At 41.1% G+C, this 19,492-nt stretch overlaps 1 long non-coding RNA gene across 1 annotated transcript in view; it reads right to left on the bottom strand.

Moving 5' to 3' along the window:
* Nucleotides 1–19,492, bottom strand: part of LOC135176774 (uncharacterized) — a 28,875-nt gene that overhangs the window by 8,584 nt on the left and 799 nt on the right. The gene's annotated exons all lie outside the window — the stretch shown is intronic.

Raw genomic sequence — 19,492 nt, 5'->3', positions numbered from 1 at the left:
AAAGAAGTGATATGTACACCTCGAGAGCCAGGAATTTAATTTGGCTGCATCTGATCAGTGAAAGCCTGAAGTAGATGGAGATATGAAACTGTTAGCCCAAGCACAGGCTACAACTGTGGGCATCCTCCTCCCAGAGAGGTACCACAAGCATCAGCTTCTGAAGATGCTCTCATTCACTGTTCCAGCAAAAATTGAGAACAAGTTCTGCACACTCCAGTATAATTTACTGTGGTTAGGGAGCTCCCTAAAGAGATCAGCTCCCTGAAGAAATGAAATCCCTCACAGGCAGTGAAGAGGTTTAGACCTTGTCTCCTAACCTGGAATTGAAAAAGGAAAACGATACTACCATGTTATTGAGTAAAGGAACAACTTGGACAGCTGACCCCAGAAGAATACTTTTGAGTTGTGCCAGAGACAACACTCTAAGATACTCCTTCTGCTGTGAAAGGTGAGAAACCTCATCTTCCTCCTTCACATATCCTACAAAGGAATATCACAGATGATGTTTTTTATGTTGATATGGAAGAAGTAGCCCCAAATCTAGAATTTAACTGTGGCACAAATAATTATGCATCATCACCTATGAGAACCAAAAATGCTAGAATGAAATTCTGTCCTGTTCCAAACACTCTGAAATAGTTTTTATCAGGAGAGTCATACAAGCAGGAACTCCAGTCACAGTGTTTGACAAAATAGATTTTTTGTGCATGTGGAAAAGGAGGTGAAAACAACAGGCAGAGAACAAACTGTAATCAGGCCTCATTAATACTGTAATTAATTGATTTTCTGCTTAGACTCCAGGGAGTGACATAAAGCTTTCTTTAAGGTGGGTAATAGATTAGCACTTATGGGAGAGGCAGAGAGGAAAGAAGGCACTTGTATGTGAACTTTTCTAGTCTTGAAAACTTTGACCACTTGCTTCAGAAGTTAGTAGAAAACTCTATTTTAAACCTTGCAAGATTTTTTTTTTTCAACTTTACATGATAAAAATGTATCATTTTCACTGTTTGAGATGTCCACTCTCCTTTTTTCATACCTGGGGAATGAAAAATTGAAGAATCCAGCATTATTTGCTTGTGTAATCATTTTGCTGACATTTTGATTCTCTTTCTGTGCAATCGTTCAGATGCTATGACCAGTGATACATGAAGCGAAAAAAAATATTTTCACAGAATGAAAAAAGGGGCAGTAATATCCCAGGTGCCACTCCACCCTGCCTAGAGACACTCAACACCACTTGAACTGCTCTAAATCATCAGGATTTGTCTGCACAGGACTGTTTTAGTTCAGTTCAGCTGACTAATACTGACTTTTCAGAGGTTGGCGCTGCCTCAGCTTGAACAAGAGCAGTGGAGTACTAGAAGGGTTATGGCCAAAGCAATGGTCTGTCTAAACACACAGATATGCTTAAATGGGATATAATGGGACCTACCCCTTGTATAGACACAGGGCAGGTAAAGACAGTGTGAAAACCAGGTTATCATCTACCTACCTATAAGCACACCCTTTAAACACCGTTGAATACTACTTATGATAGAGCAATACATTCATCACTGCTTTTACTCTTGTATTTAAGGTAGTCATTGTACAAAATCAGAAATGAAGTATGCATGCAAATGCACACCTGCTATACATATGATACTGCTGTCTACATAGGCTGACTACCACAGGCAGGCTCTGGTGTTCCAAGATTAGGTAGATTAGTATTTATGGCACCTCAAGATAACTTGAGCACAGGATGAAATCCATGTGATTGCTCTCAGAAATCCCACATGCTGTGTCAGAAATCCCACGGACTGCAGAGTGAGGGTGTCCTGTGGCATCCCCTAGCATCCTGACTCACTGCCCTCTCCGCTCAGGCACCTTCAGAATTGGCTCTTCCCCCAAGATTTATTATCAATGCAAGGACAGACAAACTGCCACTCCCAAACCTTAATAAATTCACTGTATGAGTGCTGAATTAATCCAACAGTCAAAATCCAAGAGCAATACTGCCTTACATGTCTTTCTCACTCAAAGCACACTAGGTTCTTTTAATGTTTTGGGTTTTTTTTCTTTCTTCTAAAGCCTTTTCCTATTTATGCTCTACTCAACAGCTGTATCTTATTCCCTGTTCATCATCCATTTTCCCTTAAGAGGGATAATTAATTTCAAACTCCAGGCAATAAGACATAGGTGAGAAATCAGCTTTCTTGCTGTTGCCTTTCTTATTTTCTTAACTATTAAATGGTGAAATTCTGCCTTACATTTACATGGGAACAAGGGAGTACACCTAAAATCAAAACTAAACCCAGAAACTTATTTATTTGAATGCTATGCTAACGTAATGAAACACAGGGGGAATTGCAGAAGTCATATTCCTCTCTTGCATTATTAACTCATCATGGGTTATTAAGTACTAAGAAGTCAAGAACTGACAAAAATTAGGCTTTGATGTGTCATCTTCACTTAAGCAACCACATGCTTGCCCAAGTAAAGAGTTTCAAGAAGTATTTCCAGGAACCTCAGGTGCAGGAGATTTCTGTTCCTTGTCAAAGTGGAACAGCCTGTCTGCATTTATTTAAGCTTTCTGTATGTGCTTCCTACTTCACAGTCCTGATGCTAGCAGTCAGGTTCTTGAGTTACAAGATGAATCTCAGTCCTTTCTTACCCAAGATGATGGATCCAAGAGATATTGACTTCACAGAAAGGCAAAACTGGCTCCCCAGGCTAAGGGAGCTGTCATCTTAGATCTTTGGTCTGAGGTGGTCTTAGAATATTGCTGACCCTTAAAAAGAAACACATCTGTGACTGGAAGAGGAGAAACTGAAGACTTAGTATCATCCTACTTTCAGTAGGGTTTTTAAGTCCTCAGTCTGAGAGACCGCTTTCCTCACTGTCTGGGGCTACCTTGGTGCTCACAAGCTCGTCCTGATATCTCAAGGAAGCTGTAAATGCATGCAGGTAATGTGATAGGGCATAGGTGCCCTTAGAATGTATAACCAGGCACATATTGACACTCATGGAAATTTAGCAAGACTCATTCTCATGTCCATTCACCAGCCTACGGCTGAGGTCAAAGCCTCTTTTGATCTTAGTACATAGCCTTTTCTTAATGATGTGGTTAAGTATTTGGAGTAGTTTACTCCATATCCTTCATGCAATGAGTGACAACTTCTAGCCTACTTTTTGCTCCATTTCCCTTTGGAGCTAAACCTCCAGTCATGAGGGTGAAAAATATACTACCTTTTTCTTCCTCTCAGCAATAATTGTACAGCGTATAAAGTACAGAAGTAAAAACACTCATGCGTGTGGAGCTCTGTCACTGTGAGGCTACTTTGATTCATCTTTTAATAAGATCCAGGTAGTTCCACCTTTCAAACATAGCATGTGATCATGCTATATGCATTGTGTTTTGCAGGCACTATAAGAGATGCCTTATGGAGATAGACTTGCAGACAAGAGTGAAAGAAAACTATGCTCAGAATAAACAAGCTTTACTCAAGGTGGATCTCTCAACTCCAAGAGGTGACCTTTGAAGTTGGGAGGATACAGCATAAACAGGTAAGGCAATTATGTTGTTGATTATTTTATGGTATTTTTTGCTCTGTGTGTACAAAGAGCAGTTTGCAAAACTGTGTTTAAAAAGAACTGGATTTGTCTGCTGTGATAATAGCTAAGGGAAGATTTAAACAAAACAGGTTGTTTTCATCTTTAATGCCTATAATTAGTTAATACAGCATAAAAAACAGTACATGATTATTTGTCTCTCCACTGAAACACAAAAAAACCCCAAACAACAACAACAACAAAAAAACACTTAAAGAAAACAAGCAAACCCAGTATTTTTTTAGCTGTTCTTTTAAGTGCATGTTTCCTGTTCAGTATGTGTTTAGCAATATGCATTCAAATGAATAATTTAGACTTTTAGTGACAACTTTTCAAGAGCAGTTTTATCAATGTCAGGCAGTTTCCTGTTTTTAACCATGTAAACATAAGACAGGAATCACCACTGACATTATTAGTTTTGGCTCATCTTCCTGCTGTTTGGATAGGAAAGCCTCTGTTGTTTTTTTTGGGGTTTTTTTTGGTGGTGGTGAATTAGCATCATTAGTTTCAGAACTTCCTGATTGTAAATGCTGAAGCAAACCTCTTACAAAAAAAAAAAAAAAATCCTGCCTTATATCAGTACTGCTGAAGTCACAAAGCCAGACACTCCTGTGAAATGTTAGAATTGTATTTGCACCATCTTAATTCTGCAGGTGAAACCTCTGTGTTCATAGGTGCAGACAGCACCGTACCTTACTGGTAAAAACAAGCCTGCTTACAACAGGTCCAGTGATGCCACATTTGGGCACATAAATGCTGAAAGCAGGAACCCATCCCAGCTCAAAGCCTTTTTCTTTGTTGACAGTACTTGCTACAGCAGTCAAACATGTGTGAGTAGAGATTGTTTTAAGGACTTACATGTTCCGCTGTACACAATGGCTCTACATTCTGCCACCAATAGCCTCACTTGAGGTAGTTTTAAATTTAGCACAGTGTCTGGCCCTTCTTTGCTGTGGATAACACTATGGATAGGTAGCAGGTGTAAGCAGCTCACCCTGCCCCATATGAAGGCAAAACTAGCTCAAACCTGGAAATAAATTTTTCTGTCTCTGGTATTTTTCAGGTTGTAGCCTACCATTTCACTTTGTTGAGGAAGGATATTTAGATTAAAAAGTACTCTGAAATCAAGAGATCAACTACAAAAAAGATCACTAAGCATTTAGTATCCCCTTCCACATGCTCATGGAGGGTTTTTTCGAGCTGTCTCTTCAATTCTCATTGTTTCCTGTTATCAACACGATTTTATGGAGCTGCACACTCTCCACAAAGTGCCAAGCTGCAGAGTGTTCTGTTGGATTCAGCAACAGACTTAAAATTAGCAATTTTCTGATAGGAAATAATGCCATTATTCATGTGCCCTTGTACCAACTCCCAAGCTATTGCTTGGATCTCTTGATAATACAATATTCCTGATGCACATTATCTCAGAGGTCAATGCAAAAGAAAAGGTGTTATACAACTCTCAAGAACAAATCCTCCAAGGAAAAGATCTCAGATAGGCATAAAAATGTTACATCTGAATTTTGACACAGCATCTACTGGGTACTTACAGGCTTTAAATATATACAGTGCTCCTTACTGGGTGCTACTTACAGATGAGACAGCTGCATTTCTACAGTATGCTTACTACAATCATTGGGATATCTGTCCACAAGAGCAGTGGGCTAGTACCCTAAACTGGGGGAAATATGAGCTTATTCTTATTTTTGAAGTCACACAAAGTTTTTTTAATAGCTTATGTTTCTGTGTGAGTAACCTGCAAAGGCAAATGCCTAAACATGGCAATCTAAATCCAGAAGCAGCTGAGAAAAGGCATTCAGTTTGTACTTGGAATTCACCTACAGACTCAGATTTAAAATTTTGAATTTAGTTTCTTGGTGGCTTCATAACTATATCTGAAAATTATACATAAAGTCTTCTGTCGGAGAGGATGTTGTGAAGAAGCAAACACTAAAACTGCGTGAACGTGATGGTCTATGTGTGAGTGCAGAATAAGCTGCAGATATGGGAGCCAGCCTTTGCAGCAGCTTGGGTACCCAAACAAATACTGGCCTGCATTGAGCTCTCTGCTGCTGTGGCCAGGCACCTCTATATGACAGCCCAGTCACTCATGTGGCTGCAATGCAAGCTCATGCTGTCCCAGTGGAAAGGGTGGAGCCCTACAGATGCAAGCAGCTGTCATAGTCTGCAATAAGGAACCACTGGCATTAATGAGGATGAGAGCACCTTCTCTGCAGCTTCTCTGCCCTCACGGATCTGAGCTTCTTCATGTAGTGAGTTGCATACAATTGTGTATGGAAACTGTCAAGATCTATAGATTAAAATACTTGATTTGCCTAAGAGGAAATAACTTACTGACACAAACCACAAACTGTGACAAGATCTTGTTTACCAGGCAAGTGTGGGGCTAGAGATCGATATACCAGAATTGCCATGACCACAAATTAGGCTCACTTAGTGAACAAAATTCATTAAGTCATCCCACCTCTGCATGATTGATTTCACAGTGTTAGATCCTTTTTGTTTTCTCCCAAAATGACCCCTTTGGAGAAAAACATTTATATAGCATCACTTGTAAATCTTCTGAAAGAGAAAATAATCAACGAAAGTATCAGCTTCATTTCTAATGAAGCACTGAGTAATAAAGGCTTTCATTAAAATGTTGTTGACAAACTTAATAGAATTTTTTTTAAGTGTGTGCAGAAAATCACTTCTACAACATCTTTGGCAGTTGCTTTTAAGGGAGCTTTGACAGAAACACTTCATTATACTATTTTTTCCCCTTATCCCTTTCCATATAAACATCAGTTGTCCCACACTTGCACTGGTAATAGACATACTAAATAGGTAAAAAAGATTTTCTTACCAGCACCATGCCAGAAGTTATTTTGCAAAAATGAGTTGAAGTGAGAGGCTTTATGAATGAGAGAGGTAGCAGACACATTAGGAATGTGTGAAAATGTAGAACAAGGGGAGAGACAGAAGTTTGTGGCTAGATTACTAATAAAGCTGGGGAGCTCTGGGGAAAGGATGGGAGTGAGAGAGCCACAATCTATCCATATCTAATAAACTTGGTGTATCTCATGCCTTTCTTCAAGGAACAGAAAGCCCCAAGGCCCTGGTCATAGAAATAAGCGTGGTGCTGCTGTCTCTAACAGCACTTCTGGCTAACTTGGGCAACAGAAGGAAATAAGCTGATAAAAGCAACAAAAGGAAAGATTTGTGTCCCTTGTATCTTCCTCTCAAATTGATAACCAAGGGATGTAAACAGAGTTGGCAGAAAGGCCACCAGTTTGTAGTGCAAGCATCTGGTACATTTGCTGTGTGCACATTCTAGGGGACCAAAATTTCTATTTTTTCCTTCCTCCCCATCACTTTTCCCTTCAAACAGAAATATCCTCCAGGTAGTGCTCACCCCAGCAAGAACAGTACTTGCAGACAGCAGAGCTTCAAACTCTGTACCTATACATAAGTACTGTTGGCAATCAGCAGAAAGCATGAATTGTCTGCTTCCTCATAAATCCTCACACAGAAGCCCAAATTTCACCCGGACACAAGGTGGTATGCACACTTGTCTAGCCCTGAGGCAGAGCTGTGTAATGAGATGTTCATTGCCAGCACATTAAAGTTCTGTTTAACACCTATTTGCCCACAAAGAGCTGAACTGGGAGTGAAGTGAGATGTACAGGGCTCTCCGTAGCACTCACCTGTGCTACCCTCTCAATCCAGGAGCTGATAGTGATTATATTTATCTTTAAAAAGTACGTATAAACCACAGAAATTGTTACAGTAGTGCCTAGACTGCGAGGCAGAGGTGTGTTGGCACACCTCATGGTGGTGGTGCCCCAGGATTTGGGATGTAAGGCTGGGCAAGGGCTAGGTAGAGCATTCATGCTAGGGAGAGATCAAGTGGTTCACTTGGATCCTGAAACGGAGAGATACTACCTGATCCTACAGTCTGGTTATAGCCTTGGGTAGCACGTGACAGTGACAGCTAAGTCCTCCAAGCTGCATCAAAATAAAGGATTCATGTTGTTGCTATTAATAAATATATATTAAAAAAAAAATCAATAGGAACTCAGCTTCAGAGCTATATAACAATACTTGACTCTCATTGCAATTGGCTTCAATCTGGAGCCTCAGTCTTTGTGCAGATCTTTCTTTCACATAGTTCCAAGAATGATGGGAGTTAAGTTACATTTAAAGTTTGACTGAGTCACTCATTTGCATGTACCACATGTTTGGTAGACAAGTTCTCATTACATTATATTTGTCTTTGCCCTTCTGATTTAAGCAATAGCAGATATTTTCTAGGAAATTAACAGAATTTAACTAGTGTTGAATTTGAAGTGATATTGAAAAAGCTGGGTGCTTTTTTTAAAATTCTATTGATTAAAGTTACCAGCTTAAAATTGTTTGTTCAAATTTCATCTGCTGAAGTGAAAGCCCCCATTAGAACAGCCCACGGTGGAAAACAAATGCATGTAATTGGCATAGTTTCCGAGCAGAAAATAAAAGGCTACATGCTCTTCAAGCTCCAAGCCTCAACTGCTTCCACAAGTCTCAGCACTGTTGGAAGTTTTTTGCTAAATTTATCAGCAATAAAGCAATGAACAATTGGGAAGTATGAAAGTGGCATAATTAGACTTCAGACTTAACAGCCCAGGGATAGGAAGGAAGCAGCTTGCCACCCCTTTGAAGCCAAAGGCTTATCTCAAGAAGTATCACAAACCCAGCCCAAAAGATTGACATCTAAGTAGTTGCATTTCTGTTTGGAATAGTTAAAAAGCTCAAAGTGTGTTTAATTGTACTTTTGAAAGCAAGGTAGTTCAAACTAGCTAGATATTTGCATATGATTCATTTATAGGGGATTCCATGATTTCAATATATATATATATATATATATATATATATATATATTTATGTTAAATTTAACAATGCTTTTGGCACCAGTTTCAGTGAAGCAGTGCTTCTAGATCAAGTGAAGTTATGGCACATTTTCTGAAGGCTGGATTAAAACACTGGGTAGGACTTTCCATATGAGCCAGATCTTACTGATGTCCTAGATAATCTAAGCATATCTTCCTGTTTGGAAAAGAAAAACCAAAACAGCCAGTTTTGAAATTTTGCCTATTTATCCACTAAGTTTTTTTTTAAATCACTCCATCGAGGGCAATGTTTCTGAAGCAGATATTGAGAAGTGCTGCTCTGGTCTGAGTATACGTGGTTTCTCATTAAGTCATTACCACATGTTGGTTGCCCTACCCATCTCTGAAAAATCAAGTCATAAATCTTTCTGGCATCTCTTTTTATTTTCCTAATTACACCATATAGCACCAGTGAACAAAGAAATGTGTTGTGGAAAAAGGAAATAACTAGGAGCTGCCATAAAGCGTGGAGTACAAGAAATACCTTGAATTGGCATTTCTGAGTTTAAGGAATGGGCTATCAAGATTTAGATGGCATAACATTCTGTGTTCTATTTTAACAGTACCGTTGTCATCAAGAACATGTAATATAAATCCTTCCTACAGATTCCTTGCAGGAATAATGTGGCCTATCTAAGAAAGTCTTGACTTATTCAACAAAACATACTCCTTTTTCCTTTAAAATGTAGACAGGGCACCTAATCCTACCATTTCTGTGGTTCACCTGCCACTGCACAAATGTTCTTTCCTATCTACCTGAGCACAACTGCATGTCCTTACATAGAATAGAACCATAGAATCAACCAGGTTGGAAGAGACCTGCCAGTTAACTAGACTATGGCACTAAGTGCCTCATCCAGTCTTTTGTTGAACACCTCCAGGGAACATACAATGGTCTCCATTCACACACCTTGTGAGAAAGAGCAAACAAGGACACAAGTAATTGCTAAGTAAACAGAAATTTATATAAACTCTCACAGACACACTGTTTTCCTGCCTGCCAGGATTTTCACATAACAGCCTGTTAGCAAGCACAAGAACTCAAAACAAAAGCAGAATTTGTTGCCTTAGTTCTTCCTTTTGGAGCCTTGCAATAGAGACAGGAGAAAAATCAGTCTTCAAACCCCATAGCCTGTAAAACCTCTGTCAGTACAGCTTTACCCATTCCCCCACTGTGCTTTTGCATCTCATGAGTCTTGCCTTATTGAAATGCTGTGCCTTAGACATGGGTTCATCTCTTATTCACTGTATGGTGCAGCTGGGATCAGGAACACCTCTTAGACTTATACCCATGATTAAGGCCTATTGCACAGCTTGGGCAAAGCCAGGCGATCTTCTGGATCTGGTCTGAGTTGGAGGGCTCCCACTGATAGTGCACATCAGGGGAGGTCGTTGGGGTGATCCATAATAACATGTCTATAGACTGAGTAGGTCTTACTTGCCAGCATCCTAGTGGGCGCTGACCCACTGACAAATTACAGGCCTAATTTAGGCCCACAAGGAGCCTCACTGGGGTCAGGGATACTGTTCAGCGGCCCAGGGCTTATACACAATTGCTAACTGCAGTGAGAGCAGGTTTGGCCCCAAGGAAGAGATGTACTAAAAGCACTGAAGATTATTTGCAAGGCAAAAATCGTGTCCCTGTGTGAATTTACCTATAGAGTACTATCCAACAACAGAAATGAGCGATACAGAAGGACTGATGGCATCCAGGCAATATACCTATCATCCAACATATTGGTTATTTTATATATATTGGTTATATATATTTTTCTATATCCATTCCACTGCTATATAGTATCATAGAATTCAAATCATAGAACCAACCAGGTTGGAAGAGACCTCCAAGATCATCCACTCCAACCTAGCACCCAGCCCTATCCAGTCAACTAGACCATGGCACTAAGTGCCTCATCCAGTCTTTTCTTGAACACCTCCAGGGACGGTGCCTCCACCACCTCCCTGGGCAGCCCATTCCAATGGCAAATCACTCTCTCTGTGAAGAGCTTCCTTCTAATATCCAGCCTAGACCTCCCCTGGCACAACCTGATACTGTGTCCCCTTGTTCTGTTGCTGGTTGCCTGGGAGAAGAGACCAACCCCCACCTGGCTACAATGTCCCTTCAGGTAGTTGTAGACAGCAATGAGGTCACCCCTGAGCCTCCTCTTCTCCAGGCTAAACAACCCCAGCTCCCTCAGCCTCTCCTCTTAGGATTTGTGTTCCAGGCCCTTCACCAACTTTGTCGCCATTCTCTGGCTATGTTCCAGCACCTCAACATCTCTCTTGAATTGAGGGGCCCTTCAACCTAGCATCTTACACTAGCACATTTTTTCCAAAGGAGTCTTTTTACTGACCATGAATCAAAAGCCTACTTTTGCAATTCTGTTTCTGATACAGCAATCAGAAAGTCAGAGAGAGAAATGCAGCTTAGGAAATGTAAATCAGAATTGCAGTGCTGTAACTTGTCTACTTTTTAGTGAATTACACTGATCAGATCACAAATAGCATACAGCAGAGTGCAACCTCTAGATGTTCACCACTGAATCCATAAATGCAGATTTCTGCTACAATTAGGCCAAACACACAGATAGCTCAGTACTTGTGACACAAGTTAGAACAACACAGCACTTCCATCCCCGTGGTTTTCACAGACTGGCTATAAGAAAACAAATTGCAGCGTAGGGAGCTGGCAAGTTGCATTCTGTTACTTATAAAAGGAGTAGATGGCAAATAACTGCATGTAACAGTGCTTTGCACTGAAAGTGCATTACATTGTGAAACCCTAAACAGTTATGCATAAAATAGAATAGCAGCCTGTCTCAATCAAGTCCAAACTCAACACAGATTCCCAAGCTTAGTTTATAAGCAGTGTCTTTCTGATTAGGTTTTGAAGTATCCTGAGTATTACTCTTGCACTCTTCAGTAAGATTAGCAGGGAGGAAAAGAAAATAAACAGCAAAAAGCCTTAACTAACCAGGATGGTCACAGAAGTGCTTTCTTCGCTACTGTGATAATTCAAGTAACATTTGTTCTTGGGAAGGAACATGAATAGTTGGATACTCCAGGACAATACTCATCTAGCTCCCTTTAGAAGACATTTATGCTATTAAATCATGTATTCCCAGTACTGTGCTCAGCTGACAGTACCATACATCAGCTCATCTCTGAAGAGACCTATATAAAATTCTTTGAGTGCTGCTTCCCTAGCTCAGGACTCTTACATCTTGTCCTGCAGCCAAGACACCAGTACAATACAGCACCCTCTTCTTAAAGTTTATCAAACTTCAGGGAAAGCTGGTAATTTCCATTTCCCCCCAAAATACCCAGACCTACTTTCCTTTAAAAAGTCTGATATTTGCATTTCTTCCCACCTCCTCATACACCACAGTTTCTATAATCATCACCTTATGTAAGAGACCCAGAACTGGGAGCGGTTATTTATCAGTGTTTGCGCACCCTCACTTTTTCCCCAGAGAGCACTAAAATAACCTAACAGATCCCCATTTGATACATGTGGGCCATTGCACATCCTTGTGCCCAGCAGTACCTGCCCTCACCCTAAGGGAATGATGCTGGGGACATAAAGAAGAGGTTCACATGTTGGTACTGTGGGGTCTGTGCTGTGGTGTCCCCTCTCTCCGCATGGCAGAGGTCCAGTGTGACACTGGGTCATGGGATACCCTTCTCTGCCAAAATCCTAGGATTTGTACACAGGAGGGATGCAGGAAAGCGGGAGGTAGCATCTGCGGCTGCAGAACCGTTGCAGTGTACACGCAGCCAGAGAGCTGGGCTGCCTTCTGACTTTTCCTCAGGAGCCCATTCCTGTCTTTTATTGTTCACATGTTTATTTTCAGGTGGCTCTTTTGCAGCATTGTCACTCAGCTGGTTTCTAACTGACCTGGCAAGTTTTTACTGCTCTCTTCCTGCTTGCTGGCAGCAGAACAAAGTCTGGGGGATTTATGTGCCCCGGCTCCTGTGTGGGAGCTGTGAGCAAAGCCTCCTCCCGAGGAGAGGAAGTTTTTGCTGACAGATGCCTCTGTTTGAAGTGTCCATGTGTATTTAGGCCCTGATCCATCGGAGCACTGGAACACGCACTCAGCCTTGGGCACATTTAGATTGCTGTCACCAGGCTGTGTAAAGTAAGGTGCATATTTAAGTATTTTGTGGTCTTAAAGCTTCAGTTTATTGTTCTGGCAGCTCAGGCAGTCGTTATGTGTCCTGCAGTGCTCTAGGTTGATGATTTACAGAACAGCTACAAAAGAAAGTTTGCATCATGCATGTATTTCTGCAGTGAAAAGGCAAAGAGTAATGCTTGATCTGTCCTGCACAGGGCTTTTTTTCAAGCAAACATGCATCTACCCTTTTGATTAGGCACTTTGGTCACAAAACTTAGGAACTTGGGACAATTTTTCCCCATGCAAAGCACAAATAACCAGGAGTTTCCCCAGAAGTCAGTGGTACATGCTCTATAAATGCCTACTAGAAACCATTCAGGGGACTAGAGCTAATGGCAACCTTATAGATAGGTTCTCCAGAATTTAGTTATTGCTTTAAGCCACTCCTTGTCTTGCAGATTTGATTTATGCCAAGCTGTTTTTGTTGTTGTTTTTGTTTGGTTTGTTGGTTTTGGGTTTTTTTGCCTGTTTGTTTAAATCTCTATTGACTTTGTCATGAGAAGTTACTTTACAAGAAGCATCTGAGTGCCTTTGGTATTTCAGAAGGCTGGAAAGGTTTCTAAAGAAACTGGACAAGTTTGGCAGCAAAAAACCTAATTTCTCAAAAGGTACTTTTCTTTAAAACAAGAAAAAGTTTGGTTGTAGTCTGAAGAAATTTCAACTTACTATCAGCAAGCAGACTTTTTGGTGCAGACAAGCCAGCACCCTAGATTGAGCCTTGCATTAACTGATATCCTCCATCAGCCTTGTTCTTTGGGCAAGCCATTTCTTCAGTAAGCTGCTGTAGTCTGGTACCCTAAAAGTTAATCATCTCCACTCCTTGTCAGACTCCATTCCTTCTGTTTCTGCCTCTTTCCCACATAAATGAACTCTGTACAAACCAAATTAGAAGACTTCATTTTTATAACCTGCCAACCAGAAAAAAATTAATTTTGCTGATAAGAGAAATCCACTTGTTTGGTAGAAGAGAGATGGGAAGCGGACATGCCAACTCAGGGTATCGTGCACAGCCAGGACTGGAAATATCAGCACTCAACCTCAGAGTTCATTAGTGAGCCACTTCTTCAATAAAATAGCCCAAACAATATCCCAACGGTTCCCGAATTGTCTCTCTCAGAAATTCTTCTCTTCTCTCTTTGGCCTGAAAAACTGTAGTGCAAGTCTCTTTTAACTTCTCTCCTCAAAAATTACGTTGGTTTTACTGACACAGCTGAAAACTTGCCTCAGATTTTCCTCAGCATGCTTCTTGATTTTATTATTCACTCAGCTTCCACAGTGGTGGTATAGAGCAATAATCAGTAAATAGGAACTTTTTACATTTGAAATGGAAAGCTACCTGGTGTCATCATCAGATAACTTGTGTTATTATAATGCTCAGTTTCCACCTGACATTTAGAAATCAGCATATTCAATTACTTGTAGCATTTGCTGAAGATCCTCCAGAGATCTCACCATAAATTATACTGTAGTCTACAAATAGATATGACAACACTAATCAGCAAATTAAATGACAGTGATCATTCCTGCAGTGATACTTAAACATCTGATTGAGCTGGTACATTGGACCTACACAGCCTACAGCTTCAGTGTGCAAGAGATACTGCTGTCACGCTTAGGAAATGCTGACCTTGCAAGCAGGAACCTGTAGGTTACTTAAGATGTCTGATAAGAGAGAGGAAAAAGCTGATGCCTCCAAGCAAATGCTAATAGACATTGACAGATGGTGAGTCCAATCTGTTCATTAATATTTTACTCTGATGTTGCCGCTCATTTGACTTTACGCAATTATTCACAGACTGCCCCATAGTGGGGTAACTCAGTACCAAGATGCTACCTCCCTGCAGGATGGCAAATGGCCCTAAGGCAATACCTCCTGAAGATATACTCAACAATCTACTCGACACCCATTTTGCAGTGCATGAGGACCAAGTCTTCATCCCATCCCTGCTCTCATTGTCTTGTCAGATTGCATTGGAAGAGTCTTTATTTGTTAAAATACTACACCATTAGCCAGCTGCTGCTGCAGCCATTCCCTATGCATTGTCTGTACAGTGTGGTGAGCTCAAAAATGCTGGACAGGAAGAGCAAGATGCAGAAGGGTAAGACTGTTGAATGCAAAAGACCTTGTTCAGGTCAGAGAGACCATAGGTGTGACCAGGCTTGTCAACTTTTAGCAAAGAGAAATTAGAAGGAACTCAAGGCTCTGCTGAGATCAGTCAAATTGAAATGAGCACCAAGATGCACCCTGTACTCACAGGCAGTGTCACCTTGATTTGGCCCCATGCTCAAGCCTTTTATTAGAAGCAAGCGCTGCAGGAGGTGGGTGCAGCATAGAACTGAGAGGTGTGATCGCATCCTCTACCACAAGCTGTTATTTTGACAGCTCTATTACAGTCATATAGAAACAACTCCTGTGAAGTGTAAAGCACTGTAAAGAAAGTCAGGGAAATCATCTGTTCTACAATATGTCAGTTTTCACTGGGGAGCAGGACTAGATGCCAGAGAGGAGATGCACAATGACTTCTTCCTTTGACTTTTTTCTTTGGCCATAGGTGGTTGCTGGCAACCTGCAAATCACCATTTTAAACTCTTACTTTTTTTTCTGCTTAACCTGTCTCCTGTTTATTTTCATGGAAGCTTTTGCCCCTAGAAGAATAAACATTTTTCATGTTAGCATGAAGACCTCAACCCTAGTTGAGGGGAGAAGATCAGCAGTCTTTTCCTGACAAACTTTTCTTGGAAAATAAGCCAGGCATGCTCATCCTAGCCTTGTTCTGAGTTGATTTTCAACTCTGCATCCACAATAAATACTACAGCTTAGGACAGATACCATAATGATTTGTTGTCCTGAATGTCATCGACACCAAGTCCTTATATGCTGATGTATGCTATGCATGTCCATGCTAGAACTTGGGTGAGGGGTTTTGTGAAAGGGGCTGCATTTCCTGCTCTAATAACAGTGTCACATCCTGTATAGACCAAGGCTTCTTGTATGAAAACATAGCTAAACTCAAAGGAGTGTGATACAGCCTGGAGCCACCTCTGTAATAGTAAATAAAGCAACCCACTCATCCCAGTGCATGGCTGCAGCAAGGTACCATATGCTCCCATCACTGCTTTGGAAGCCTGTAGTATGGTCTGGAGGGACTGACCATCAGAAGAGCTCTTTGCCCTGCACACCTGTGACATTCTGGGAGGAGCTATAGCCAGGCACCTTAACAGAAGTAATTCAGTATTTAATTCTTTTTTTTTTCCTTTTCTATCTCCTCTAAGTCATACTTTGTAGCAACACCATCTGATAACCAATGGGTTATCATCATGCTTGTGATGAAGCATGCTTACTCATTTGTACTGCCTCTGGCATTCTCCAGAGACATACACAGTTTTCTTATATTTACCATTCTTCCTACCTTGGGGAAGGAAAGCAGCAGGAGTGCTGATGGAAAGGCTTCAGTCACACTCCCTTCCAGCTTCTGATGGCATTTACTCAACAGGGATTGTAAGGCATAGCAAATTGCTTGCAAGGCAGGTGTGTGTTAAGGAGCCCTACCCAGGAGAAATGCCTATCAGGTACTCCAGATATTCACTTTGACTTTGGTACATCTTTGACAAGAGATATCCTGCAAAGTTTAGATTTCAACCCTTATTATTGGAAATTATTCTCCCAAGTGAAATGCTTTTTGTCTTAGGCAATACACTGAAAATTGATATTGCATTCCAGAAGTTGAAGGAGGCTCAATCAGCATCTCCCTTCTGTCAAGAGAATGCCTTCAAGGTCCTTGCTCTGCACCTGAGACTTCTTGTGAAGGGACACTTGCAGCAAAAAGAACAGTTTTCAACCTACAGAGCAAAATCTGAGTGCTGCTAGCAGGAGGCATCCTCACTAACAACTTAGACAGGCATTAATTACTGCACCAACTCATGTAATAGTTAATCTTTTTTCCACTTACCAGTTGATGACACCATCAAACACTTCCCAAGAACATCAGGTTGCATAGACTCAAATGTAAGAAATCTCATTGTACCCTGCTGTACCCACCTGTGTGCCAGCAGAAGATGATTTCAATTTGAATCAAAACATGATTTCTTTCATTTGTACTCTCACTAACTTATTCAAACACAGCCAAAACCACATCTGTGATGCTGATATCCAGACTGCATAGCCAGGAGTTTTCATGGTGCCCTGGAGGACAAATGATGTCCCCTGCAAAACAACCCAAACTCTCATTAAGATCCTGATCACATCCTAGCTTTGGAACTGCCTTTTTGCACTCATCTGGAGCTGATAAAGGTCAGTCCCTCCCCTGTGTCCCACCTGAGTCCCATCACAATTCTCCCTTGTCTCCTACACTTGGTGGCTTCAGAATCTTCTTGTAGATATGTGTTGGCTCTTCATGGTCTACTAACACATGTGCCAAGAGTACATGCCTTCCCACTGCCCTCATCCTGCCACTTGCTCCTTCTGGAGCATTTGAAATCCTGACATTTCCAGTCACACCAGGCTTAGTGCTTCTATTGCACTCCTGCAAGTGTGTGCCAGGTCTGCAGAGCTGCCAGCAACTTCATCCCACCAGGAACTGTGCTTTGGCTGTGAAACTGCTGCTTGTTTGGATTGTCCTGTGCTGTTACATGACACACAGATGCTGATATGCAACACTGAAAAGGTGTATGTCTCTCAGGCAGAAAACTCTAATTTTGCTCTTAAAGCAGGTCTGCTAACAAATGAAGCTCTGTGCCCACTTTTGAGCCCACACTATACAGCTAGTGGAGTTGTACTGATAGCTTCTGCTGTGCTTAAGCAGCATGTTTACAGTGACATTATCATCTCACCTCTAACAACACACTTTCAAGTGCTGATGCCAACCTCAGTTGATATCACCACATCAAAGTGCCTTCCATGTTTTAGAGTGCCAAAAAAATAGCACTTTTATTCTCAGAGTTTACTTCTTCAAACCCTTTGTGTACCTGTAGTAAACCCTAATTCTTTGCTTCCCAACTTTGCTTTCTTTGGAGCCCTCAAGAAAGCTATGGCTTTGCTAAGGAGCAAACTCAGCCTACATGCTCTTCACAGGACAGCTCAAGGTTTAACCTCCTGTGGGGAGCCTCAGGGGAGGCCTGACTCCTGCTCCTGGGGAGGGTTGTCCTGTCCTAAGGGTTGTTTTGGAGTACTGGGGAGGAGAGGACTTCAGCCAAACCCCATAGAGGACTACAGCACACTTTCTGAGCATCAGAGGTGTGAGAAAATCTTACCTGTAGAGCAGGTAGCATTGTTATGCTGGTGCAAATGTGGACTGTGGGAAGAGAAAATGCTTTTCCTGAAGCACAGTATCTCTGCTCAGCTGGGAAGTGCAGCAACTCAATGATTTTTTTAACTCTCCACTCTGTCTACACTACCTTTGTGCAGTTTGCCAATAACGGAGAGGCAGGCTTCCACTCCCACAGAAATGGAGCCCTTTCCTATTGCTTGCCTTTATTGTCTGCATATTTTTAAGGCAGTCCTCAGTCTGCTGAGGCCAAGGGGTTAGTCAGGGCTTTGTGGGAGGCTTGCACAATGTTAATATAGCAAAAGCTACAAATAAGGCCTTTCACTTTCTTTCCCATCTCTCTTTCCCGTGTCTTTTTCCATGGGTATCACATTATTTTAAATGTTTATACAGCATCTCTTGCATCTGGGAATGGCTACAAGAAAAGTCAAGATGGGACAGATAATTTAGCAGTGGAACACCAAGGGAAGCTTCATTTGTCTTGAGTTGGAGTAATAAAAAGTAATTTTTGCATGTTTTGGATGAGAGATGCTGACTTCAGTCAGGGCATGAGCTCGGCAAAGTGCTTATTTTTATAGTTTTGACGTAAATCATGGAATGTTTTCATTCTTAATTTGGAACACTTGCCCCAAATGTTCCAACTCTCTGTAGATAAGTCTCTTTTCTTCCTCACAACATACACTCATACACATTAAAATCCCAGAGTTGACAGCCTAAGTCATTTGGCTGTACTGTACACAGGACCAAGGCATCTTTTGAAAGTGGTCACTTCCAACTGTTTCAATAGTTGAAAAGTGAGATGCACAATTGAAATTCATCTTTTCTACTTAAAAAAAAAAACAAACAAGCTTAAACTCCTCCCCCAAATTCAGAACTTATAAAAAAATAATTCCCTTAGTTATATTTTTCTCTGGAGATGTTTAACTGTCAGCTTTGCTGAGCAGTGTTCTCCCCTCTCATTCTTTCTCATGGGGGGTGTCCTGTCATGGGGAACCCATTGAAAAATGGCAATTTGAAATTTTCCAGAGAGCTCAGTATTAATGCACATACAAGAGACTCATAAAATCTTTCTCTTTTGAAATGGTCATAAGCTAGCAGTAGTTGCTAGAGCTCACGTTGTTCAGCTTTGACAGTTAGTTCAGGCTATAGTCAATGCAAACTCTTCTGATCCCAGGGTAACATGGATGTATTATTCTCTGGTTAACCACAGTGTCATGGTATGGACACCTGTCTGACTGACATCAAAACTCATTTCTTATTAACTGACGCTATTGATATCATCTAGTGTTGAACCCAGAGCTCTCTGCATTTCCAGTTGTATCTTCTACTTTGCTACCAACAATAATGTCTTGTGAATAGTAGGCATATCTCAAACCTCTAAAAGCAAATGTGGGAAAAGCAGAAGCTTTTCTTTTGTTTTAATTTAAGCCCTTGACTAGGAAGCAATTACAAAATTGAACCCACGAGGCTTATCCCATATGGATACACACTTCAGAAGAGGGTTTTTCGCATGTGCAGTCTTTGCTGCCAATCTCTG

This window comes from Pogoniulus pusillus, chromosome 7 (genome assembly GCF_015220805.1).
Source record: "Pogoniulus pusillus isolate bPogPus1 chromosome 7, bPogPus1.pri, whole genome shotgun sequence".
NCBI classification, from domain to species: Eukaryota; Metazoa; Chordata; class Aves; order Piciformes; family Lybiidae; genus Pogoniulus; species Pogoniulus pusillus.
Note: the sequence above shows the minus strand (reverse complement) of the source record. Positions and strands in the feature narration are given on the sequence as shown.